The following is a 27,276-nucleotide window of genomic DNA, read 5'->3' on the forward strand; positions in this document are numbered from 1 at the left end:
GCGGACGGAATTAGGCTTGTTTCCGGCAGTAAAGTGTTCCAGATCCTGGGAGCCATTCCTGAGAAGGTGCAATTATATGTTTTCTTCTTGGAAAAACGCTGTGGTTTAAGTAGAAGATAATCCAAGCTCCTGGGAGATCTGTACCACCCGATAGTACTAGTTTCTCTGCTAGGTACCTGTGGGTTTTGTGATGCAATGCCTTATGAGTCATAGAGGCGAATTTTAGGTGGATTCTGGCCTCATAAGGTAACCAATTGATGGCCTGCAGGTCAGGTGAGATATGGCAACTTCTTTTTTGCCAGTGACCAATCTAGCAGCTATATTGACTGCGGCTCTTAACGGAGCAGTCGTTGATTTAGGAAGGCCGCAGAGAGCGACAATCCCATAATCAATTCTGGGAATTACTAGAGTTTGGACTGCCAGTTTAAAGTCATTTGCGGATATGAAGGTTTTCAGTTTTCTCAGGGTATTTATCTGAAAATGTGCTCATTTAGTTTCGGCGCTGCTTATTTAGTTTATTGTCCAGGGTTATTCCTAGGGATTTGGCGGAATCGATGATGAGAGGTTGACCGTCAAGTGCAGTTAGGTGCTTCATCCAATCGCGGATGATGGCTGTTTGGTTGGGGGGAGTGATTAAGAGGAATTCTGTATTGTATTGTATTGTATTGTATATAGTTCTTGTATAGCGCAACTGCCACCCTACGGGTATCCTGGCGCTTTTTGAGAGAACCTAATCAGATGGAGCCGGCTGATGGCAGGGCTAAATAGTGGGTACTGAAATCTCAGATTTTGGCAAATAGCCAGGTCTATAGGCTCCTTCTAAAACCTATCAGAGAGTCGGCTTGCCTGATGTTCTGGGGCAGCTCATTCCACAGCCGGGACGCTACTGTGCAAAAAGCCCTACCTCCCATCCTGGTTCTCTTGAATCTAGCAGTTGTTGTTAGACTCAGACTAGAGGAACGAAGAGGCCTAGTGGGCTTGTACCATGTAAATTTCTCCTGCATTGGTAGGGGGCCCGTACTGTGGAGTGCTCTATAGACAATACACAGTGATTTAAATGTGACTCTGTCCCTCACGGGCAGCCACTGGAGGTCTCTCAGAGCCATTGTGGTAGAGGAGCTACGTGGTCTATTAAGTGCCAGCTTGGCCGCGAAGGTCTGGACTCTCTGCAGTCCCTGCAAGATATATAAGGGGGCACCTAAATATAGGGAATTGCAGTAATCCAGTCTGCATAAGATTATACTCCTTACCACCAGACCAAAGCAGACGCTGATAGTTTTGTTAGTTTGCGATACCATTTGAAGATCTTCATCAAACAGTACTCCCAGGTTATGCACTGTCTTAACTGGGACACATAAGCTGACACTGTGGCTGCTGATTCAATTTCGCAGTCGAGCAGTAGACTATCTCCGTTTTCCCCTCGTTAAATTGTAAGGAATTTGCATTGAGCCAACCAGAAACCCGACACATGCATTCCTGGAATGTGTCCATAGACACTGCATGTTTCCCTTCAGGGGAAAACACCAATTGGGTGTCGTCAGCGTAATTGATCAGGTCGATCCCATAAGATTTTATAATTGGGATCAAAGGCCGCTAATATATGTTAAAAAAGGATAGGGCTGATCGCCGAGCCCTGTGGCATTCCATTGGGGAACCAGGGATTCAGGAGAAGCATACGGAGTCATGGTCACTACCTGTTGTCTACCTGACAGGTATGATTGTAGCCATGTCAGAGCTTTGCCCTTCACCCCAAGTTTCTCCAGTCTGCCTAGCAGGACTGCGTGGCTTACCGTGTCGAATTCGGCCGACATATCCAACAACACTTATATTGATGAATTACCATTGTCGGCTCGCATTCGCAGTGTGTCCAGCATGGTAGCCAACGCAGTCTCTGTCCCATGGTCTGGGCGGAACCCAAACTGATCCTTATCCAGTAGGCGGTTATCTTCAAGATAGCTCGACAAAGATCTACTAACAGCCTTTTCCAGGATTTTTAGATTTTTATAGGGTAGGGCAGGAGGGATATAGGCCTAAAATGAGCTGGGATAGTTGGGTCCAGTGAGGGTTTCTTAAGTAGGAGAGTTACTGTTGCCTGCTTCCATATCTCCGGCACTACTCCTTCCTCCAGTGACTGGCAACAGATCAGTCGCATCCAGGGAAATAGCTCTGGCCCATACTCCTTCCAGATCTTATGGGGAAGGGGGTCTAAGGGGGAGCCAGAAGATACACTAAGAGCAAGGCTGTTAAAAAGCTCTTCTGTGAGAGGTTGAAAACTCTCAATAGATGATACTGCCCATGGTTCCTCCTCGACAGTCAAAAGGAGAGTGTCCTGACTGCTGGCTTTATCCTGAACAAGTCCCCCCACGATTTTGGCAATCTTTTCTTCAAAGAAGATAGAGATTTCGTCACAGAGCTTTTGTGTTGCAACCACCCTGTTGTTTGTGTAGTCCGGGTTGGAGAGGTCCCTTATAATATTAAAGAGAGTTTTTGTGCTGTTCGGTGATTGAAGTATAGAAGTGGCATAAAAAAGAGCTTTTGATTTGATGATGGCCCCTTTATATTTATTCTGTGCTATCTTTAGCAGTCTCTTATCTGATTCTAGATAGAGCCTTTGCCACTTCCTTTCTGCCTGTCTACACTGATTACGTAGTAATTATAGCTCCTCACTGAACCAGGGGGCTGGCGGTTTTCCTCTATTCCTTATCTTTTTCAGGGGGACAAGTTTATCAAGGGTATCAGTGATATAATTACAGTAGGCAAGATAATTCTGACCCACCGAATTACCCGGAGCAAAAGGTGTCTGATTGGTGAAGGTAGGATCCGTTTTATCTTTTGGTAGTTTAGACCAGTCACTTCCCATTCGGTAGGTTGCAGGACAGGCATTTTTATTTACATGAGTGGATATAGTGATCTTAAAGTGGATTAGGGAGTGGTCAGTCCACCATTGGGGTAGAATGCCAGTCACCTCTGTCTCAGTCTGATTAGCAAACAAAAGATCCAAAACATGGCCACCTGAGTGGGTAGGTTTCAAAACCAGCTGATCAAGGCCGCAGTTCTCATATATATGTTGTAGGTCCTTCAGATGACTCCCTAGGGTCCCATTGTCCCATAGGTTAAAATCACCTAGGAGCAGCAGTCTGGAGTGGCTCAAGGCCAGGGCGGCGATAATGTCAAACCACGCCTGATACTGCGTATCTAGGCCTGGAGGCCTATTGCAAACCATACCGGTTAGCACCCTTCCTTTAGTTTCCTGCAGGGTGAAGCCCAGCAGTTCTATCCCTGCGACCTCATCGATCTGAAGGGGAGCAAAGTTCCACCTCTCCTTAAATATGACTCCGACCCCCTCCCCCTCTTCCCTGGGACCTGGGTTTATGAAACATCTTGTACCCTTCAGGGCAAGCAAAGCCCAACTCAACAGAGGAGTCAGCACTGGTCCAGGTCTCAGTGAGAAAGAGAGCATCCAGGTCATATCTGTCTTTAGTGTGTTTAGTTTTAAGTGGTTCCTAGCTAGCCAGTTTTTAGTCTTTTGGAGCATAGAGTTGAGGGACTTGATGTCTTTAAGAGAGTGCACCTTGATGTAGAGCTGTGTGTCGTCAGCATACATGTGGTAATTGATATTTGCGGAGTTGAGAAGCTCAGTGAGTGGTTCCATGAATAAGTTGAAGAGTGTTGGGGAGAGGGAAGATCCATGGGGTACTCTCAAGGTGACAGGGGTGGGGTTCGACAGGGATTGGTTAATCTTGAATCTTTGTGTTTAATTTTGGAGGAAGGAGGTGAACCAGTTTAACACCGGTCCAGATAGTCCCATCCTTTGCTTCAAGAGATCCAATAGGTTATTGTGTTTGAGTGTATCGAAGGCTAAGGATAAATCCTGTAAGATTAGCAAGCAGGCTTTGTTTTGATCCAGGATTTGAAGTGCATCATCTATTTTGTGGGTCATGGCTGATTCGGTACTGTGCCCAGCACGAAAGCCTGATTGGAATTGATCAAGAAGATTGAAATGGTCTATGTGGTTGCTAAGCTGCATGTGCACACATTTCTCGAGCAGTTTGGCCAGGGTTGAGATATTAGATATTGGGCGATAGTTGTTCAAGTCTGAAGGGTCTGCTGTTACTTTCTTTAGGATGGGGGAAACCTGATCGGCTTTGAGGATATCTGGGATGGTGCCTTGCAGAAGAGAGGTATTTATAATCTTAGTCCATAGGGGCACTAGCAGTGGAATGAAGGTCTTTAAATGGGAAGCTGGGAGAGGGTCAGTGTAATGATTGGAGGTAGTGAGCGTGTTTAGGATAGTTTCCTCTCTATAGTAGTTGAAGGTGGACCAGGAGGCGTTGTTCTTGAGGTCGAGCTTTGTAGAGTAGTTAAGCGGTGTCCCTGGTGTGGACAGCGAGGAGATTGAGTGTGGGTCATTCAGGTATAATAGGTTGTTCAGAAGGTCAGTCTTTAAGTTTTTAGTTTTAGTTGTAAAAAAGGAGGCAAGATCTTTGCAGTTGGGTAGTGTATCTGGATTGGCTTGGGGGAGTGGGAGACATCCTTAGATTGAGCTTTGATTATTTCGAATAGCTTTTGGGGCGTTTTTTGCTTGGTCTAATTGTTTGCATATGAAATCAGCGTTTGCGCGTCTAATCCTTCTGTAGTAGGCATTTCTGGTGCATCTTAGTAATTTGAGGTGGGTAACGGATGGGGCGGCTCTCCATTGCCTTTCAATGGCTCTCAGTGATCTTCTGTCCTCATTTAGTCTACCGTCATACCAGGGATTTGGGATTTTAGTTGCATGGGAGCTAAGGTGTCAAGTATCTTGTTCATAGAGTTAAAGTAGTGAGTGGTTATGTCCTGAACATTTTTGGATCCATCAAGTGGGGGTGTGAGGATGTGACTAGCAGATGCGAGATCGGCAGTATTGATGTTTTCTAGGGTCCTCTTCCAGATTTTTGTCCTCGATGGTTGTACAGAGAGTAGTTTAACTACTTTCCTGATATGGAAAGTGATTATGTAATGATCGGACCAATCGCAAGGAAGGTTTGATTCAAGCTGGATAGAGTCTGCTTTAGAGGTTACTAGATCAAGTACTGAGCCTTTTTTCATGTGTAGGGCTATTACAGATTTGGGACAGATTAAGGTCGGACAAGAACGTTTTAAGGCTATTGACCTCTGGGTCATCAGGATCATTCCAATGGAGGTTGAAATCCCCCAGGAAGATCTATGTATTCTGTTGTCCTGCGTTTGTGGCTATGATATCCATCATGTGTTTGATGAAGGTAAGGTTGTTACCGGGAGGATGGTGGAAAGAGTGTAGTGAGCATATAGGCTTATTATTTCTGGTGATGTGTAGGCAAAGGTATACACAGGAGGAGTGCGCTGTGGTGTTGGAGCGGTTTACAGAGAGGTTGTTCCTATGGAGGCAGGCAATACCACCACCAATCCTATCTGGTCTATCCAGTCTGGTGATGTGATAGTTTGGAGGAACTCGTATGTCAAAGATGGGTGTGGATGATTCACTTAGCCAAGTTTCCGTTAAGATTATAAGGTCGGAGTCATTGGTTATAATGAGGTTCGCTATATCAGCGGCATGACGTGCTGCCAAATTACAGTTTAGAAGGATACATTTTATATGGTTCTTGGTTTGTGTGGTGTTCTGGTCGTGGGAGATGGGAACTCTTTTGAGGTTGTTTTCGACAATACCTCCGGGGGTGTGTCTTGTAATTCTGGATGCAATGGAATGGATGGACAGAGTCTGCGTATTTTCAGTACAAGCAAGTCTAGATGGTGGGGAAGGGGGTTCGTTGGAATGAAGTAGGGGAGTAAGGTCATTCGGTGATAGGGTTTGCTTTTCCTTTACTGGACAGGTTGAAGCATTGAGGTAAGGTACTGTATTCCATCTGGGGATCAATTTAGACGGGGGCTAGTGCTTGACCACTGAATGGGTTTTACTTGTGGTTTGGGATGTTGCCGGATCAGGACATGAAGAGCTTGGATGTCCTCTTTAATTTGTTGTAAGGATAGTAGTATCTCATCTAATCTGGGGTCAAGTGTAGCCGTTATCAAATTAGTAGCCTGGTCTGTGGTTAATTGGGGAGGGGTTGTGACTTGTGTGGTGTCCCGGGGAGTGAGGAGAGCTGTTTTGCGGAGTGGTGGAATTTCAGTGTGGTAGTCCGTTGGGACGAGAGGGGTGGATGGGGGACGAGAAGGGGTATTTATGTATGCTGTTGGGGTGTTTGATTTGTTATGCTGCATCGATATAGAGCGGTAATCCCTGGGAGGGGAGGAGTGGAGAGGGGACGTGAGGAGGTGTTGGTGAGGGTTGTATGAGGGGGCCCAGTGAGAATCATAGCATTATTGGGGAGAATGTGTGCCTGCAGACTTATTGGGTGTGGTTGTGTGTGGGGAGATTGGAGTGTCATCTGCGATGCGATTAAAGGGGGAGGTGGGGAGGGGTGTGAACTGTCTGAAAAGGACCTGAGGACTTAGTTATGGAGATGGGGAGTAGAAGTTGGGTGTGAGGGGACGTGTGGGTAGGCTGGGAGCGATGTGATGCGAGTATGATGCGACGTGGATGTCATAGAAATAGTAGACATAGTCGGTGTGCCGGTGGGGAGGAGTAGTGATAGTGGGTATGTATGTCATTTAGTGGTGTGTCGGTTAGGCCTGGGGTGGGTGTAGTTGAGCTATGGGTATAATCTAATGGGCACGCTTGTTTCTGCCGACAGTAAGCATCACCCTCCTTCATATAACTCAAACACACCTCAGAGATAACCACAATGACAACTCTCCATTATGGAGAAGTGCAAGAAAACAGGTCTGATTACTAAACAAATATTCGGCATAACACGTCTTTAAGTGACACCACCATTTGTGTATTTAACTGTTTTGTATTGGACTAGTTGGTGACATGAAGCAAGTTTGATGTTCTGGCTTGTGTCCTTGGTTTAATCATGTAAGCTCCTCCCTGTGCATTGGTGGGTGCAGCGAGACACAGAATGAGAGAAGAAAATCAGTGGCGTAGCAAGGGTGTCTTGAGCCTCAGTGCAAGTAGTGAAAATGAATACGCTTCCTCAAGTAAAGTCACTGAAACAAACAGCATGACAAGCTTTACTCTGGACATTATTATTTATTAATCTAAAATCATTTGAGACATGGTCCATACTAACGAATTACACAGTTCATGTTTTTCTAATAAAACTGGCTTTACCCGATATTTCACTGGCTGAGATGGCCCACATTTCCCTGGTTTAAAGGTGCAATGCTGTTCGTCTGCATGTACATTTAGGCACCAGTTTTTTCCGGGCACAATTTGTTTTATTTTTGAGTAGTTAACATTTCACCCTGAAAGTATGATAAATGCATGAAATGGACCTAGAATTGCTTTATTAACCTTCCTGCTTTCTCAAATTTGCTTGAAAATGCACCATTTGCCTACCCATTTTTCAAAATTTTCTCAGGGGCAAAACCCCCACAAACCCCCCGTAGGAGGTTCAGGCTTGCTCGCTATGTGTGCTCGCCGCAGTGCAGTACGGCAATTGTTTTACGCCTTACCACTTTCAAATGTCACCAGCCGCCACTGGCACCTCCTATATCCTTGCTCCTCAGTTTATTCGATTGACCTGAGGAGGGGGCTAGTAAATTTCTCTGACGTCTATCCAACATATATGGAATCACCCTAGTTACATCACATGCAAATTAATGGGGTGAACGCAGGGCTGCCTTATTAATAGGTTTGCAGTGCACAGAAAGGATTGAGCACTGGCAAGCTCCTTTCCCCACGTTCAGGCACCGAAGGAGGCTGTCTCCCATCAGGAGAGAAAATGTTAAAAAAAAAAAATTACACTGCTAAAGGATGCCAGCAAGCTTTTTCTATATGATGTATACACACATGAGGGCACTGAGGACACCATTTCATTGTTTACATACATGTGAATAGGGCAGCAAGGGGGTAATAATATGTCTAAGTGCCATGGGCTTTGGTCCACTGTGGAGCAGCAAAGGATGAAGGAGCCCAAATGATTTGATATTATTGCTACCTTACTTCCTAAATGTATTTCCACCTTTATTATATCAATACCATTGCAAGAGTAAATATACATTAATTAATCAATAGACACACAAGAGAATTGTCATCCTGTTCTTGATCCAGTTTAAGGACTGTACTAGAGAAAAAAAAAATCAGCTCTGCACTCAATACCGTATAACATTAGTAAAAGAATAGTATTTGTATGAGATTATTTCCTCCCCTTTTTTGATTGAATACTCTTACTTTGAAACCCCTTGAAAGTCTTGCAGCCTTTTAATGCCTTTGATCCATCTCTGTCGTATCATTTCCTTTTGCAGCAATCTGCAGCAAGAAGCCTGCTCCCCTTATTGCACTGGTGCAAAGCAATGAGAGAAAATAGACAGCAGGTGCAAGAGGAAAGAAAAAAGTACAAATGCAAGGATATTCAATTATCAAAGGTCTGCTATTTCTGCTTCTACAATCTCTGTTTGGGTGGGGGAGGCGGAAAAAGAAACAAAGAAAACGTACCTCTATGCCACGTCTTGTCTCTCCTTCGTTATCTCTCCACGTCGTCCCCCACTAGGCCGGAAAAGGAAGCACCCAGGCTCCCCTGACCGATCAATGCTGCAATGCAGTGCAGTGACGTAACAAAACTAACTTGAGGGATCTCCCTTGTAGAGTGCATGGAGGGGACCCCCACACTCCGAACCAAGTCAGGCACTCTCGGCCTGCATGTGCATCGTACTCGGAGGGGGCCTCCTGGAGCTCAGGCCCCCTTCACCACCGGAGCTATATGGGCTACAGTTATGCCACTGATGCAGTGCTGTGATTGGTTTGAGTGCCGTAGTGCAGCGCTCCGCTCGGGAAGGGGAGCCTAGGCTAGCTGTAATGCAGCCTGGGTGCAGAACATGCAAAGGGTGCATGACTGTTTGGCCGGTCCGAGAGAGCAGGCTAAACAGTTATTGTGTGTTTACAGAGTGCCCATCACACCTCCCCGAGAGCAGAGCATCCCGCCCCACTCGCTCCCCACAAAGATGCCACAGCAGGAACAAATACAATGATAATAACAATGAGATATTAGCATTTTTTTTACCTTTATTTACACTGCTGAAAGCAGTGGGGTGATGCTACTCCCCCTTTTCGGAGGAACCGCCACTGACTGGTAATATAAACCAACTTTATTCAAAACAAATGCTTACAATTTAAAATATTAAACTTATTCTTCTTATTTCCCCATCAGCAATGTTTGCTGTTAAAAAGGAAATAAATTGTTATTTAAAATAGAAAACTGATTGAAAGTTCTAAGGTTGTGATCTCACTGCTCAGTGGCCTGAGCATGATTAACTCGGTTACTCACGCACATCTGCACAAATAGAAAGTTCTGGCTTATATGTAGCATGGGGAAATTGATTTAATAGAGAGGAATGCTGCGAGTACCCAGACGTTATCTCGCTTTGGTTCTGGAAAGAACATCCAGTAAAATATGATTGATTAAAAATATAACGAAATCGGAAAATTCCACATTCAGTCTTCAGTGCCAGATGTTAGTTTTTTTCATTCGAAACTCAAGACTTGGTTTGGTCTGTTAAGCATTCATGCCATGCTTAGAGGTGACCTAATGACAAGTAACGGGAACATGGAGTTCTGACGCATCTCAGATTCTTGAAAAATGGAGTTGTAACAGCCAGCCAGCTTTCGTTTCCACTGGGCCAGTTCAATCCTAAATCCATTTCAGTCTGCCCTTGTGATGAGCAGTCTCTGCAAACATTGGCGCGTTGTGCTTTCTTTTGCAGGTTTTATTGTAGTTATACCAGAAGGTTTTTAATCCTGCTTCTTAAAGGGGCTACTGTTTTTAGATATATCCTTGCACCTTTATATTTGCAGATGCATTCCACAACCAAGGTATTTGTAGGGGTGGTTACTTTTTCTTAAATATGCTCTCCGATTTATGGTTGCGACTACACTGAATATAAATCATTAAGCTCCTATTGTCATTATTCGTTGTGTTAGTCCTTTTGCTTGCATGTTGTATTGAGTTATTTTTTCTTTATACTGTACTCTGTTGCGTTGGGCTGCTGCTGTGGTTCTTCTGCAGTAGCTTTACAGGGATTTAGCGTTAAGAAGTATGGGCCCGATTCACAGAACTAACTTAAGACAAAATCCTAAACTTACTACTTTTGGTATTCACAGAAGTTAGGATTTTGTCTTAAGTTTGTCTTAAGTTTGTTTTTGAGACAGACTTAAGTTAGGATTTTGTCTTAAGTCTGTCCTAAGTCTGTCTTAAGACAAACGTAAGACAAAATCCTAACTTCTGTGAATACCAAAAGTAGTAAGTTTAGGATTTTGTCTTAAGTTAGTTCTGTGAATCGGGCCCATGTTTTTGCACATTGCTGCGTGGCTGTTATTAACTTTGCACTCAACACTTTCGTAGAATAAATCTATTTTTAACTTCTGTGTTAGCCATCTAGTTAGTGGCTGAGAATGTTTGAAATGTGTGGCTATTTTATGTTTCACATAAGCTTTCCTTCATACTTGTTTTTTCAATGTTTTTAGTAATGCTTTTTGTTGTATTTAATGTGTATGTGCTTTTATGGCTTGCTTTTATGAACAGAATAAAGTTATTATTGCTTCTTATTGATTTATTATATAGGAAAATTACACATTCCGTCGTCAGTACCAGATGCTAGCTTTTTCATTGGAAACTCAACATGTGGGGTCCTTTTATTGGCATGGGCGCTGTTTTGGCTGCCTAGCGCCATCATAGACGTCTTGCAAGGGTGCCTCTTTGCATGCAGGATTGCTTTTGTGCAGGAAGGGCCACCCTCCTGCACAAAACCAATTCTAGGAAGCGTTTTCTCTTTTGCACACATTGAATGAGGAAACAACAAGCAGGGAAAAATACATGTCTCTCCTCGTTATGCCTAATTTCGGGACACTTCCCCAGGCTTACATCACTGTGTAAATGTGGGGGACCATCAAATTCTATGGGTGATGCTTGGGAAAAGCCACCACAATGCCCTCCCAGGAGAAGAGTAAGGTGACACAGAGATGTGTGCTGCATAGTCTTACACATGATTTACGATGCCACTCAAAACCATGCAGAGTGGCTTTGTGTGGCTAAATACATTTTTATGAGCGCCCTGCTTCATGCATGTACCACTTTACACGGTGCAAAAGTGACGGAGGGCACTCATAAATCAGTCCCTAGGTTTAGTCTGTTAAGTATTCATGCCATGCTTGGAAGTTACCTAATGAGAAGTAATGGGAACATGGAGTTCTGACACATCTCTGTTTGTTAAAAAATGCAGTTGTAAAAATAATGTATTGCTCTCTGCCCTGAATGTAAAAGCCATTCCTTGATGCCTGGTCTTGATAATTAACAACACACCATTCGGAATGCTGCACCCACAATCGGTTTTATTCGCCTCTTGTGTTTCACCATTGCACACAATTGACATGTACAGACAGTTGCTTCCAATGGTCCAAAATCGTTGCACCTGCAAATCAGGTATTTGCTCAAGAGTAGGATTGTGTGAATTGATGTCATTTTTATTGTTGACATTTCATGAAAAAAATACACCAAATTAAGAGAAAGGTCGCAATACAGCTTGTGAGTATTTCACATGAAGTGTGCGCATATTGACATACATTGTGTAGAAAAGTCAAAGAAGATATTGACAGGAGACTAGTTTGAGCAAAAAATATCTCTCAATGAGCACAAAATTAGGAAAAATTGTGTGACGTAATATTTGAGAAATTGTGCACATTTCATAGTGTAATAAAACTTCCACACTGGTATATTCAAGAGCAGTGTACTGTAAAGCATTTGGCCAGTGGCTTATGTTAGACACAAAGATCTCCATTTCAAATTCTTGTGTTTTTTTTTTGTATTTTGGTTTTTCTGAATGCAAATTACAAAACCTTAATGTGAAATTCATAGACGATCCAGACATACCCATAGAAATGCTATGATATCTACTGCACGGAGGGAACTGTGTGGGACTAGACGACTGGGTGGAAGCGGGGGGGGTGACAGTATTTAGGGGATCCCAGATGCTCCCATTTGAGGAATTCCGAGAAGAGTTTGACCTACCACAGGGAGAGACTGCAGATAGCAGGAAGCGCCGCCACCGCCGAGAGTCACAAAGGGGGCACAGTGTACTTACCCTGACAACGCCGACACCGCCAAGAGTCACCGGAACACCTGACTCCGCGCCGCCGCTCCGGGGGGACCACAACTCCCGGCAGGCCTCGCGGCGGCGCGTTCTGAGCGACGCAAAAGGCGCCAGTGAGCGCCAAAGGAACGGATAAAGCCGGCAGCACCCCGGCAGAGCGGGGGAGAGACTGCAGATAGCAGGAAGCGCCGCCACCGCCGAGAGTCACAAAGGGGGCACAGTGTACTTACCCTGACAACGCCGACACCGCCAAGAGTCACCGGAACACCTGACTCCGCGCCGCCGCTCCGGGGGGACCACAACTCCCGGCAGGCCTCGCGGCGGTGCGTTCTGAGCAACGCGAAAGGCGCCAGTGAGCGCCAAAGGAACGGATAAAGCCGGCAGCACCCCGGCAGAGCGGGGGAGAGACTGCAGATAGCAGGAAGCGCCGCCACCGCCGAGAGTCACAAAGGGGGCACAGTGTACTTACCCTGACAACGCCGACACCGCCAAGAGTCACCGGAACACCTGACTCCGCGCCGCCGCTCCGGGGGGACCACAACTCCCGGCAGGCCTCGCGGCGGCGCGTTCTGAGCGACGCGAAAGGCGCCAGTGAGCGCCAAAGGAACGGATAAAGCCGGCAGCACCCCGGCAGAGCGGGGGAGAGACTGCAGATAGCAGGAAGCGCCGCCACCGCCGAGAGTCACAAAGGGGGCACAGTGTACTTACCCTGACAACGCCGACACCGCCAAGAGTCACCGGAACACCTGACTCCGCGCCGCCGCTCCGGGGGGACCACAACTCCCGGCAGGCCTCGCGGCGGCGCGTTCTGAGCGACGCGAAAGGCGCCAGTGAGCGCCAAAGGAACGGATAAAGCCGGCAGCACCCCCGCGTCGCGGGACGCCCGGGGCGAAGCCCGGGCAAAGGGCGGGCCCTCTGTGGCCCTCCGGGGACCGAGGAGCCGGGCCGGCACCACACCCTTTTCGTCCTTCTATCTTCACTGCTCGTCTGAGCAGCTCCTAATTACGTGAGTGAGATCCTTTTTTACAATTTTACATCTCGCATTAAGTGAGCAAGGAACTACCAGCCACTATGACCACTAAAGTGGTTACTATGGACAATTTTCTTATAAAGAAGGTAGCGCAAATTAACAGCAACAGGAGGGCTTCACTGGGTTTGGAACATGCACCTGCTATTACCATTGCACCAGAGCCCCCAGTTACTGTCTCTGATATCTCTGTGGCAAAGGAACACCCGGTCCCTGCAGGCAAAGTAACTATTGTAACAGCCATGGTCCATGCGGGCCATCATGATGAAATCCCTTGTGTTCCAGCTCCCACAGTGTTGGCCATATCATCTACAGGATTAAATGATCCTGCAACTAAAGAATCCCCTAGAAGATTCAAGAAAGCCCGAGTGAGACGGAGGGGGAAGCAAAGCAAGGCAAGTCACAAAATTACACAAGGAGGGGGGAGTGTGCCCGGAACTGCACCTCTACTTTTTGAGTTGAGGTCTTCAAACTTGGGAGGAATGGGGGATGCTACTCCGCAGAGTCGACCTACAGACTCCGTGATGCTTATTGATTTCTCACAATCAGGGATTACAGACAATACTGATAATTTTCCTCTTGATCCCATTACAACGAGCAAGCATATTTTGTCTAGCACGCCAACTAGCTCATCATTACTGGACTCACCTACAGGGAATGATAATGGAAGGTTATCAGGATCCCCAAAAATGCCCATTGAGTCATCTTCCAGGTCTTCTATTTCCCCCCTCACTATAAGAACAAGTAAAAAAAGGGGGGGTGAGCCACTGTGTAATCGAGCTCAGAAGATAAGGAAAGGGGTAGCTCAGTCCCCACAGTCACAAACTGGTCAAACTTGATTAGGCGAAGAGGCCATGATGGCCAAAATTGTAGAACTAATCAGGGGTGTGATGCAACCGATTCTGGATAAGGCCAATTTGATGTGTACACACTTAGACATCATAGAGAAAAAGGTTGAACAGAATTCCCTCCTTTTACATGACCTAATAAAGGGCCCGGGAACAGCTAAGACGAATCCCATAGTAAAGACTAACCTTCCTGTAAAATCTAAAGTTGTAGCTCCCCCTATAACATTAGCCCCTATAACGCCAGTAACCAAAGCACCAGCACCTGTGCTAAAAAAGAAACTAGTGCAAGAAAAGGGAAGAGTGGGTAGCCCCACGATCACGCTACTAACTCCCACACCGCAACTGCCTGTAATTCAGCCGGCGGCCCCAGTAACTAAAAATCAAACTCTTAAATCTGGGGGACCTCAAAATCAGGGAGGTAGAAAGGACCCTTTAACAACTAATCCGAGAAATGAAAATCCACCAACCATTGCCTTAGAAAAGACGAGCCACACCATAGATTTACCCCCAGATTCTGCCCCTTTCGTTATTGTAATGGCAGGGGTTCCAGAACTACCTGCAGGTAAATGGGAAGATCATGTTGCCTTACGGAACAAGGTTACTTTTTGGCTCCGAGACAACAGACCGTTGCCTGCATCCATCAATGGAGAAATCCTAAGTGTAAGGCGTGCGCATTGGGTGGGAGTCAGACCTAAGGATAGAAGGGGTGATGTAATAGTCATTAATTTTAAGGATTATAGGGCCGTGAGGCACATTGGAGATTGGTTCGATGCCAGTAGCAGCGATGCCATCTCCACACATCTTTTATCCTATTTCTATCCCTATGCACCATCAAAAGATCATAATAAACAGGGCTGGAATAGGCAGCTATTTAAGAAACCATTCCATCGACAGCGGGGTTCTAGAAACGTGGGACCATGGGATAGGCCCGGTTTAACGGGGCCACCACCTTTGATGGGCTATCCTGTTTATGTAAACGCTCAGGACCCCCATATCCATATGCAAAGGTCGGAGGCGTTCTATCCCAGACATCAGTCGCTAGATTATCAATACCCCTCTTTAAATAACCAATACCCATTATATCCGGAGTCTAACCCCCTGCAAGGGAGACCATGGAATAACAGAGAGTTCCACCCACTCATGTATAATCTACCTATCCAAAATCGTTTCCAGATTTTCACTGGTCTGGATGGGGTTGATTGACAGCAAGCTCAGACATCCCAAGAAAATCTGGTTGGGAATAAATTTTTTCCTCCAGTTCTTCACCCTTTTATTAAGGATATAGTTCCCCCTAAAAATACTGAGACTTTGAGCGAGCTTCCCCAAGATCTGCCAACTCTACAAAAGGTCCCTAATTCTGACAGTTTGTCACCATGCGACAGTGATACTCTGGAGCAGATGCAATCTCCCATAGTTGTTGTCAATAATAGGTGTGGGGAACAGGTAGGAGATGGCCCGACCCAGACGATAAATGATCTATGTGCACTGTTGTTTTGGAACATAGCAGGGTTTAGGCAAAAAATCACTAATCCAGCCTGGGAGTCAGTAATAAACGGTCAGGATATAGTGGCCTTGCAAGAAACATGGACTCAGGAATCAATCCATGTAAATGGTTATAGAACCTTTTTTACACCAGCTGTTGGAGGTCATTTTGGTAGAGCCAAGGGTGGTTTGACAACGCTTGTTTCAAATCAACTTAAAATTAAACAAGCTCATTGCCATTTAAATTCCAGTTATTTCCAACTTATAACCTTAAGGAATTTTAAAGGAGCTGTGGTGTTAATTATTAATTTCTATAATAATGTCCCGAGAGATGATATTCTGGTTGTAATGAAGCAGCTTAAGGAGGAAATCCAGCTAGAGGTAGACAAAAATGAAAGGGAGTTGATAATCTTATGGGGGGGGGATTTTAATTGTTCATTATGTACTAAAGGGAATCGGGGCCTATGTGGCCTAATGACAGAGAGAGATATGCATTTGACACATTTTGATCATACTCTGATGGGGGACTTGCTTAATGAATTATTATTCATGTTTGATTTAGGATTTGCAAATGAATCTGCCCTAGAACCCACACCCTTCGTACCGACTTTTGTTGGTAGAGGCTTAGCGACAACTATTGATTTTATCATTGCCTCCAGTAATCTTAATCACAGACTGTTGGGGGTTACGAACATCCAATTACCCATAAGTGACCACCTTCCACAATGTCTTAAGGTAGTAGATTTGTTCCCAGACCCATCGACGGCCGCGCCTCTAGTTGAGACAGCGGTTGATGTTGTCCTTGGGAGACAAAACGGGTACACACTTAAATGGAGCAAAGTAATCCCCACAACCTTTTTTAAGGAACTCTGGGAGGTGTGCTCAAATAGTTTTAGGATTTGCCTAAGTGACAACTCCACTAATGATCAAATTATTGAGCATTTTGGAACAATAGCTATAAACATAAAAAGTAGCCTAAGGGTGGAGGCAAAACGTAGAGGTAAGGGACCCAAGAGCTGGTTTAATACCGCATGCACCAGGGCATTGAAAAATCTAAAACAGGCAGTACATAGATGCCCTAGGGATAAAAATGAAATAGGAGAGTGCAGGCACACATATACTCAGGCCCTGAAAGTAAGGAAAACCGCGCTAAATAAGGAGGCAATAGATTCCCTTTGTGAGGCCTCGCAATCTAAAGATTCCGCTGCTTTTTGGAAAGTAATTAACACCCCTTTCCCATATGAAACTCATACGGCGCGAATCGAGATTGCAATAGACGAGGACAAATGGGTAGATCATTTTTCAAATCTTTATAAGGCACAGGAAGACACCCATGGTGGGGGTTTTAACTCTAGCCTGGATGCACAACAGAGTTACAACTTGGTTGTAACACTTGATGAAGTACTTCTAGCCTTGAGATCTACCAAAGGCGGTAAGGCTGCCGGACCTGATGGGATTCCGGCAGACCTATTTAAAGCTAATACTGAAATTTGGGGGCCTATGTTGGTACAACTTTTTAATGCAGCTCTCTCAATGGGGTTGAAAGAATCCTGGTTCACCTCAGTCATTGTCCCGATTTACAAGAAGGGGGATAGGAACAGTTGTGCCTGTTATAGACCAATCTCCCTTCTTGACTCCTCAGTAAAAATTTTAGGACGTGTTGTGTTGGCAAGACTCCAAAGCTGGGCAGAGGAAAATGATATTATTAGTGATTTGCAATTTGGTTTTCAAAAAGGGATTGGCACAATTGAGCAAGGGTTAAACCTAATGCTTTTGCAGCATAAATATATAAGGATAAAATCTGAACGCTTGTATTTTACTTTTGTCGACCTTTCATCAGCGTTCGACTGTGTATCACACTCTAAATTGTGGGGTATAATGAAAGGTTTGGGAGTGGATAATATTATTATCTGTTTCTTGAGGGAACTCTACAGTGGAGCCACAGCTTCTGTTCGTTACGGCAGGGGAGGAGAATGCTCCAGACAATTTAGTGTAGGTCGCGGAGTGCGGCAAGGTTGCGTATTGGCACCTTTTTTATTCCTTCTTTATATTAATGGGCTCGAGCGTCACCTGCTGCAAGAGTGTAGGGATATGCCCAGGGTGGGGAGGAGGGAAATCCCTGCGCTCATGTACGCAGATGACGCAGTACTCATGGCACGCACTCCTTGCGCTCTGCAAAAACTAGTAGTTAGCTTTGAGAAATTTATGTTGAACCTGGACCTACTAGTAAACTGTAGTAAGACTTTTACAATGAATTGTGGCCTAAAACCAGGTAAATTGATGAAGCGTATGTTTTTAAACAATGTGCCACTGGATAACACCCCAAACTTTTCTTATTTGGGCATTTTATTCCATGAGTCAGGTTCCTGGACAAGTGCAATTAAGGCTAGAACTCTTTTATTTATGAAAACGATCATGGCCTTACAGAATTTCGTTAGAAAATTGGGCAGGAAGCCGATAAAAGAAATGTTAACCATATATAAAGCTACATGCTTGTCTGTGGCTATGTATGGCTCAGGTCTGTGGGGATATGCAAATGTTGATCAAATCCAGCTGGTGGAGAATACATTTTTGAGGGGAGTTCTAGCAGTTCCACAGTGTGCTGCCACATTCAATTGTCACGCTGAACTTGGCCAACCTTACATAACGGACACTATCAGAATTCAACCTATCCTACTGTGGCATAGGGTATGGACTACTAATGAATGCGTTATGAATCGGGCCCTGCTATGTGACACCCTCAGTTTGGACCATGCGGACAGAATGGAATGGCTGGGTTATGTAAAGCACTTTCTAACCGAGATTGGATTACATTCATATTTTTCGGACCCAACCTCAATGGACACTATCTCCAGGAAGACACTAAAAACTATCTGCCTGGACCACCTGGTGGATAAGAGGAAGAGAGTGGAAATTTTGAAATCCTCAGTACACTCTCACCTTCCTACTCTCTGTGAGACCAACACTCTACAGCCATATTTATCCCTGTCCACGACTAACTATGATCGTTTTCTTTTAACTCGTTTTAGATTTTGTATATTTTTTAGATTAATGTCTTTTCCATGTATGAACTCATGGAATCGCATTTTGCCCACCTGTTTGTGTGATGATACGTCACAACAATCTGATATTCATATCCTTTTCTTCTGCAAATTTTATAGTGCCATACGTAGGAAAATCATTGTCCCTTTTCTAAAAAACATGAATTTAACCAGATGTCGCCCAGCTTTTTTAGAAGTACAGAAAATGGACACGATTTTAACTGTTACTGTGATTTTAAATTATTTAAAAAGTGTTTTTAAATTCAGGAAACAAATGTTAATTTAATTAGCCTAGACTTCCTACTGATCTACCTCACTGCCCCAATAATCATGAGATGTAATTATTGTAATTATTGTAATCATTGTATTTTGTTTTATGTCTGTTACTTTTATGGTTATTTGTTTTTAACCGAATAAAGTTTATTGAACTTGAACTTGAACTTGACCTACCACAGGGAAACGTCCTGCTTCATAGAGGTCTCACTGCGGCGTTCAAGAAACATTGGGCTACAGGAGCAACAGAACACAGAGTGGTGGACTGTTGCAGGTATGTGGCCCTGGCGGCAGGCAGGATAAAGACGGTCTCCTGCATCTATAGAGGATAAAGACGGTCTCCTGCATCTATAGAGCAATCAGGCGGGACGTCCAGAAACCTATCGAACCCTTAAAAACACAATGGGAAGAGTACTTAGATGTGCTGAAAAAAGAAAAGGACTTGGGCAATATTGTTGAGTGTACCCTTAAGATATCAAGAAATGCCCGGTTTAAGCTCATAAATTATTATGTTTTGCACAGAGGAATCTCACTCCAGCACAAATTAGGTGATACTTCCTGGTAGAAGATGTGGTCTGCTCACGATGTGGGGAAAAAGAGGCGTATGTTCTGCACATGTTTTGGAACTGTCCGAGCCTGAGGGGCTTTTGAGAGGAGATGCTAAATGTAGTTGAAAGTGCTATAGACAAAGAGGTAAAACATACACTGGGACACTGTATACTAAGCTGGTTCCCACACACGGCCAAGACAAAGGTAACTGAGAGGTTTCAGGACCTAGCATATGTATTAGTGAAGAGAAAAATTGCGAAGAATTGGAAGGCTACATGGGGGCCCCAAATAGAGATTTGGAAAAGGGAGCTGGAGTCAAGTCAAGTCGGAAATTTATATAGCGCGCTACATACCCAGAGGGTCTCAAGGCGCTTGAGGAGGGGAAGGGAGTTACTTGTCGAATATCCAGGTTTTAAGTTGCTTTCTGAATGCTAGGTGGTTCTGTGTGAGACGTAGGTGGGTGGGGAGTGAGTTCCAGGTTTTAGCTGCGAGGTAGGAGAAGGATCTACCTCCCATGGTGGTTTTATTGATGCGAGGAATGGTAGCAAGGGCTTGGTTGGAAGATCGAAGCTGGCGAGGGGGGGTGTAGAAGGAAAGTCGTGTGTTGAGGCATTCGGGTCCAAGTTCGTAGAGTGCTTTGTGGGCGTGGGTTAGGAGTCGGAAAGTAATCCTCTTATTGACGGGGAGCCAGTGGAGGTTTTTCAGGTGGCTAGAGATATGGTCTTTGCGTGGGATGTCAAGTATGAGTCTGGCTGATGCGTTCTGGATGCGTTGTAGTTTTTTCTGGAGTTTTGCGGTGATACCGGCGTATAGGGTGTTTCCGTAGTCCAGGCGACTTGTAACCAGTGCATGGGTGACTGTCTTTCTGGTTTCGGTGGGGATCCAGCGAAATGTCTTTTTGAGCATGCGGAGGATGTTGAAGCATGAAGATGAGACTGCGTTGACTTGTCTGTTCATCGAGAGAGAGGAGTCCAGGATGACGCCCAGGTTTCGTGCGTGGTCCGTCGGGATGGGTGCTTTTCCAAGGGCCTCTGGCCACCAAGAGTCGTCCCAAGCGGAGGGGGAGGTGCCTAAGATAAGGACTTCTGTTTTGTCTGAGTTCAGTTTCAGACGGCTGTGCTTCATCCATTCTGCTACTTCTTTCATACCTTCATGTAGGTTGGTTTTGGCGGTGTTGGGGTCTTTGGTGAGTGATAGGATCAGTTGGGTGTCGTCTGCGTAGGAGATGATGTTGAGGTTGTGTTGGCGAGCGATGGTTGCGAGGGGGCTCATGTATACGTTGAAGAGGGTGGGCAGATGCAGAAAAGAGAATTTTGCTAGGAGAGGCAAACCGAGGCATAGGGAACCCAGAAACTGCGAGAGCATGGGGAAGATAACTAGATGACATGGGGGCATCAGACCTAGATGAGACAGCAGAAGCCCTATCAAATTCACTGCCGCTGGGAAGGGACAATGAGTTGGGAACACAGAGAGATTAAGGTAGGAAGACAGGCACAAGACCTTCCCTACCCCACACAGACTCCAGACAAGAATAAAGCATAAAGTGAGAGAGGTGAACACACAATGCTGGAAATCATAAGTTATAAATAAAGCGCCTCATTAAATGGAGGGGCAAAGGGGGGTTGAATCTAGTTTCTTTTTTAAATGTTTCTAAGAAATAACAATGCAGCAAAAAAGAGGAAGAGAACAATAGCATAAACCATATGTGTATGTAAATATTATGACATGGTAATAATGGAACAGCATACAAGACAAATGCCAATAAAATCTGCTTTAAAAAAAAAGAGATTCATAGACGATATAACAAAATGGCCAAGTGCTGAATGCAGAGTTTGTATTGCTTCAGAAGTGACACAAATTATAAAAAAAAGTTTGATATAAATAAAGGCAATAGGGCTGAGAGGACAGGCATATGGGACTGGAGAAGGAAATAAGAAAATGTTTGAGGCCCAGAAAAAAACAAATCTAGTAAGATGGCACAGTTGGTCAATGCTCACACTCTGAGGATCCTTGTGTACCATGCGAGTCACAGGTTGAAAGCCATGTAGACAAATCTTATCTTTTTGAAGAAAGCATAGATACCTTATAAACATAAGGAATTCAACCACAAGGTATAAGGTGAGACCCAGTGGACAATGTCACTAGTAATGTGATTCCTACTTTGGTGGGAAGCACATTGTGTTTTTAAAATACCCCCACACACCAAAAAGGCCTTGGTGTCATGCTTCATCATAGGGGTCTTCGCACCCCTCTACGGAGCGCGGCATGCTATACCCAGCGACTACGCGAAAGCACTTGATGTGACCTCTATGTGTAGTGTGTGATAATGGAAGTGAGTGGTAGGGTCAGAGGTGAATAGTGAGTGGATGTTAAAAAATACCTGGCAGGTAGGACTAGAATTTTTTTTAATAAACCTCCTGCTGGTATTGATAAAAGACTTGAGGAGGAGGATTATAATGTATTAATGTACAAAAAGCCTCCTAAGTGTCTGTGTCAACATGTTTCGAAGTTGGATACTTCTTCATCAGGACGGGTATAGAGATCCCTACCCTGGTAACAATCAGACAGTAAAATACTGTCAACACACAGGGAATGCTATGTGTAAGTTTTACTTAAGGTATGCCTAATCAGCTCAATACGGTATGTGGACAAGATACTATCTTGATCTCTTTCTGAAAAGATAAGGTAGAAAAAGAACATTTAGCTGGATAGGTTGATTCCAGACATGATTATCATGACCTGTAAATGTAAAGCACACACTGATCATGCAACCCAATGCGGGCTAAAAAGTTGTGTAGGTGCAGTGACCTGGACGATACCACAAACGTAGAAATAACGCACAAAACAGTACACATAAACTATACACACATTCACGGTACACTCTCGTCCTGCAGAGTGTCATTCTTATGGAGTAAAAAGGAAGAAATGCTGTAAATAGTTATGCAGCAAAATTCATAATTCATACTTGCAATCCAGTGGTTTCCTGCCTCATGAGCCATCATGGAGAAAAAACGTAGGGGTCTTTGTGCTTTAATCGAGCACTCTGTAAGGGAAAAGTTTACCGGTATTAAGAACAAAGTTGTGCCACAATTTGGTAAACATGGCTCGACTCATGGCGTGGACTCGGCTACGCCATACTAACAATTGGGAGGACACTACCTCACCCGACCGTCCTCTCCCTGGCTCCGTGGATTGTGAGAGGAGCGGGAAAAGGATGGTGTTTTGTAGTGCCCTTGATTGAATAATTGGTAATTGCATACGTGGAAGGCAGCATGCCGTGTGTGCAGGGCGTGCAGGCCGGGACACAGAGGTGATACTGGTCGAATGCGGTAGAGACTAGACCGCTACAACCAAACGTCTATTTCCGGTGAATACTGCCCGGATAATGAGATGCCCTGATGCGTTCCTGGCTTCTTAATGAAGACAGCGCATGCGAGGGCCCATAAAAGAGAGTGGCAGACTCAGTAAAGCTGTTCCTAGCCGGTACTGATGTTGTTAGAAAAAAATCACTAAAGTTTATAGGAGCGTGTCAAAACTAAATAAACAACCATGTGGGGGTGTAAGCGAAGCAGAGTTTGCTTGTAGTTTTAGGCTAATGGACATAGGCAAACTCGAATAAGGACATCATTTTTAAACCCCAAGAAAAATTGAAAATATATAAGATATATAGAAACAGGACGCTGTTAGTAAAGTCTATGAAATAGAATATTTATAAATAAATATAATCGATACAGACTATAGAGGTATATCTAAATGTCCATACGTGCAGTGACAGTGATGCAAAGCGTTGGTTTAAGGTTTTATGCAAGCAAAAAAACCATCGCTGGGTAATGTCATAAGTGTAAGGCAAGTACAGATGTGTTTTAAGCAACCCTGTTGTTAGTTGAACATACTCCACGGTATATCATCATTCAAACCCATCTTGTTAGTACATAATCTAAACACCCAACGTTGCTCTTTTTCCAAAAGGCCAGTATCTGTTGGCAGTTGTTCTATTACTGTCCAAAGGAGGTCGTTGACCCTGTGGCCCTCAGTCAGGTAGTGTGTGGCCATCTTCGTGGTGCTTTTTTTGCATCGGACGTTACTTTTCTGTTCTTCAATGCTTACCTTGATTTGTCGTGATGTCATCCCTACGTATTCCAGGCCGCTTGGGCAAGTAATCTTATAGATGACATTGAGACTATTGCAATTAGTAAACTTCCTCTGCTCCCACTCACTGCCATTTCTGAACGTGATCCATCTGCTTTTCTTGATCAGGTGGCAGATTGCCACATGGGTGGTGGCCTTGGATAGGTTGCAGACTGGGAGTTCTTATGATCAAAGTGGTCTCCGCTCCTGGTCATGTATGGACAATCATGTCTCTGAGATTTCTGCCCCTTTTGTGTGTGAACATTGGTTTCTCTAGTTTGAGGTCTCTCTCTCTCCACTCCCTCTTTTGATTAAGTTAGGAAGCATAGATACCACTTGTTGGAAGTGGAGGTCCCTGTCGCTTACCACCACCACCAAAAGCTGGAGGCGTGTGTCCCCGACCCCTCACTCCAACGTTAGGCTAAGTAAGGACACCATCTGAGATAACCATGCTCACCCCCTTAGTAGCTTGGCAGGAGCAGCCAGGCTTATATCCAAGGCACGAGTGTTCAGTATGTGCAACCATGCTCACAGTAACCCTGTGATGTCATCACAAAGAGACTCCACACGAGTATTGATAAAATGAATATAATCTTTATATAAGCAATTATACGATGCGATCACATGATACAAAATCAACATATAAGAATGGGTAGTATTCTTTCCAGTGTATTTGTAGATTCTAATCACAACCACCGCTTCTAACCAACAGTTAAGCTCACTTCTAACCGTTTCCCAAAAGGATAGGCAAGTTGTATTACTAGAATCACACATGTTGCAAAATGAAACAATACTGCAATGCGTAACAATATTCTTCTATAACGTGCAACAGAGAAACAATGCCACAAGTAGCGCCGCAGTCATGTACTTTGCAATTAAAGGAATAACGCAATGCGTATCACCACCAGCATGCCCTGTCCCAGGATGAAACGAAGCAATGTGTTACGCTACAATCCTGTATGGTGCCATGAAGAAATAATACACTGTGCTACGTTATACCCAGATTCTGTGCACTGAACAAATAATGCAATGCCCCATGTTATAATCAGGTAATATGCAAGGGAGAAATAACGCAGTGGGTAACGCATCAAGCATAAAGTTCGTCAGGCACAAATGAAGTCAGGCGTCGATAGTTCGTTAGCAGCAATAACGGAAAGTGTAATACAACAGTTTTACATGCTCCGTTAATAGTGCCACCGTTATGGATCAAATGATGACACAAAAAGTACTGCTTCCCACTCCGGCCCCAGTACTGCCCCGTATTGGGTCAGCATGGGCTGGGATCTGAGCCAAAGCAACAGCTCGTGCAGCTGACTGAAACGGGAGGCCGAGAGAGTGCCTCACTGGGCCCGCACCTCACCCCAGGTGTTGATCCACGTTACCTGGGGGGGCACGATTCCACTCTCCTCCTCGACATCAGAGACTTGGGCTTTGATCCAGAACTGTCACGGGCAGCAGCGGACTCTGGCCGGCGGTTCAGTTCTTCCGTGGCTGCCGGTCCAGGCTGCTGCTGATTGACTCAGAGGGCCCCAGTGACTTGGCCCTCACTCCGGCAGTCTCAGTCCACACCAAGACCCACCCTCAGCACTGTGAAGACTTTATTTCTCTTCGGAGCACACCCTAACCAGGCACTCCTCACCCCTACCTCAGGTTGCAACCGACACACACACACACAGCGCGTCCAAGACTCGTCTCATCTCTGGTGCTCATGACGATCCAGCGCTCTTCACCAACGCTCCTCTTGCACCTCAAGTTGCACCCTGTGCATTTGAGCTTCTCCTCTTGCGGTGCACATGATGTCCAGGCTGGCTCTCTTCAGCCAATGCCCTGGCTGAACCATGACATGCACTCTTGAGCGTCTGAGTTTCACCTCTTCTCCCGGTGCACACAATGTCCAAGCACTCTTCCTTAACACCCTGGCTGCACCACGACACGCACTTTTGCACGTCAGAGACTGACTTCTTCTTTTAGTTCCTACGAGGCCTGAGCATGCTTCACCAACAACCTAGCTGCACCATGACACACACTCAGTGTGTCCGAGACTCACTGCCTCCGTTGGTGCACACGATGTCCAGGCGCTCCTCGCCAACGCCCTGGCTGCACCACGTCACGCACATTGCGCGTCTGAGTCTCGCTTCTTCCTTTGGTGCACACAAGACCCAGGCGCTCTTCAGCAACACCCTGGCTGCACCACAACACGCACCCAGTGCATCTGAGACTCACTTTCTCCGTTGGTGCACACGATGTTCAGGCGCTCCTCACCAACGCCCTGGCTACGCCACAACATGCACACTGCACGTCCGAGTCTCACTTCTTCCTTTGGTGCACACGAGGCCCAGGCGCTCTTCACCAACACCCGAGCTGCACCATGACACGCACCCTTGCGTGTCATCGCCTCGCCTCGTCTCCCCGTGTACACCACAATCAGACGCTCCTCACCAACACCTTGGCCTGCACCTCAACACGCCCTCTGCGCGTCGGAGACTTAGCTTACTCCTGCGTGCCCACGATCACAAGGCACAACTTCTGAGGGTCTCAAGCAGCAAAAAGCACACGCACACTGTGTTGCTTGGGACTTCTCCGGAAACATTTATGATCCTGTATTTCCAAACAGGGAGCCAGCTCCAGCTCACCTCGGGCCCTTGAGGTTACAGGACACAGCACAAAGGTTAGTCTTCTTCAAGCAGGGGGAGTCAGCGCATCCAGCACAGTCCCAACAGCCTCTTCCTTAGTTAGCTGCAAACTGCAGATCAGCCCCAGGTCATGAAGCAAGGATTGGTCTATCCACAGCAGTCTCTTCAGTTGTTCCTTCTTTAGCAGAGGTTCCTCTTGACCACAGAATGCGTCCAAGCCTTTTCAGTCTCAATCCATATCTGTTTCATTCCAACATTCAGGGGTTTCAGCTCTCATAGTTATGCCCGTTAATGTCTTTGAAGTTTGTATGTGCTCAGGGGTACCTGACCTCTCCCTAAATCAGTTCTCGGTGTCTCCCTCCCAGTATCATCTCTCTCCCTTTGATACTGGGGGTCTCGATCTTTAATCACTCAGCAGGAGATGGGTCAATCGGTTTATAGTACCAGCCCAGGCCTTTTCACCTCCCGGGCTTCTACTCCCCCTACTTTCCAGATGCAGGGCAGCCTTGTGTCATCTCAACCCCTCCCTGGGACAAGACCTCTCCCAGCTCCTCTCACCTTTCAGTTCCAGGCAGAAAATCCACATTTCAGAGACACACAGAAATGCTCAGAGCACAGAACTCAGCCACTTTCTAAAAGAGTGGTTTATAAACTGTGATAAAAACCACCTTCACAGAAAGATGCATTATGACACTAGGAGTCCATACATACTAAACTCCACCTCTCCATTAGAAACGGACAGGAAACTAGGCTAACAAACACCCAGCCTACCCCATTCTGTCCTATGGGCAGAATAGCCTTTCAGCAGTGAAAAACGAAATGGAGAGTTTTTCACTGTCAGAACATAACACACACCTCAGTTTACGTACTGCCTTTTACCTACACTGCACCCTGCCCAGGGGTTACCTGGTACCTACCACAGGGGTGCCCCATGTGTATGTAAAAGTGAATATCAGGCTTGACAAGTGGTTGCACTTGTTAGGACTACATGCTAAATTAGCATTCTGCGCGCAGGCCCTACAGTGAAGGCCTGAGTTCCCTTCTCTGCGTGCCCTTGCATTACTAGCTCTTGCACACACAGTGCACATCACTTGGGCCTTTTACTAGTAAGGCAACATACCAACTATGGCCAA

At 45.4% G+C, this 27,276-nt stretch overlaps 1 pseudogene; it reads right to left on the reverse strand.

Moving 5' to 3' along the window:
- Positions 1-1,786: 1,786 nt before the first annotated feature.
- Positions 1,787-3,604, reverse strand: LOC147728020 (uncharacterized; annotated as a pseudogene).
- Between the last annotated feature and the right edge of the window lie 23,672 nt (positions 3,605-27,276).

The sequence above is a fragment of the Lissotriton vulgaris genome, chromosome 3_1 (genome assembly GCF_964263255.1).
Source record: "Lissotriton vulgaris chromosome 3_1, aLisVul1.2, whole genome shotgun sequence".
Classification (NCBI taxonomy): Eukaryota; Metazoa; Chordata; class Amphibia; order Caudata; family Salamandridae; genus Lissotriton; species Lissotriton vulgaris.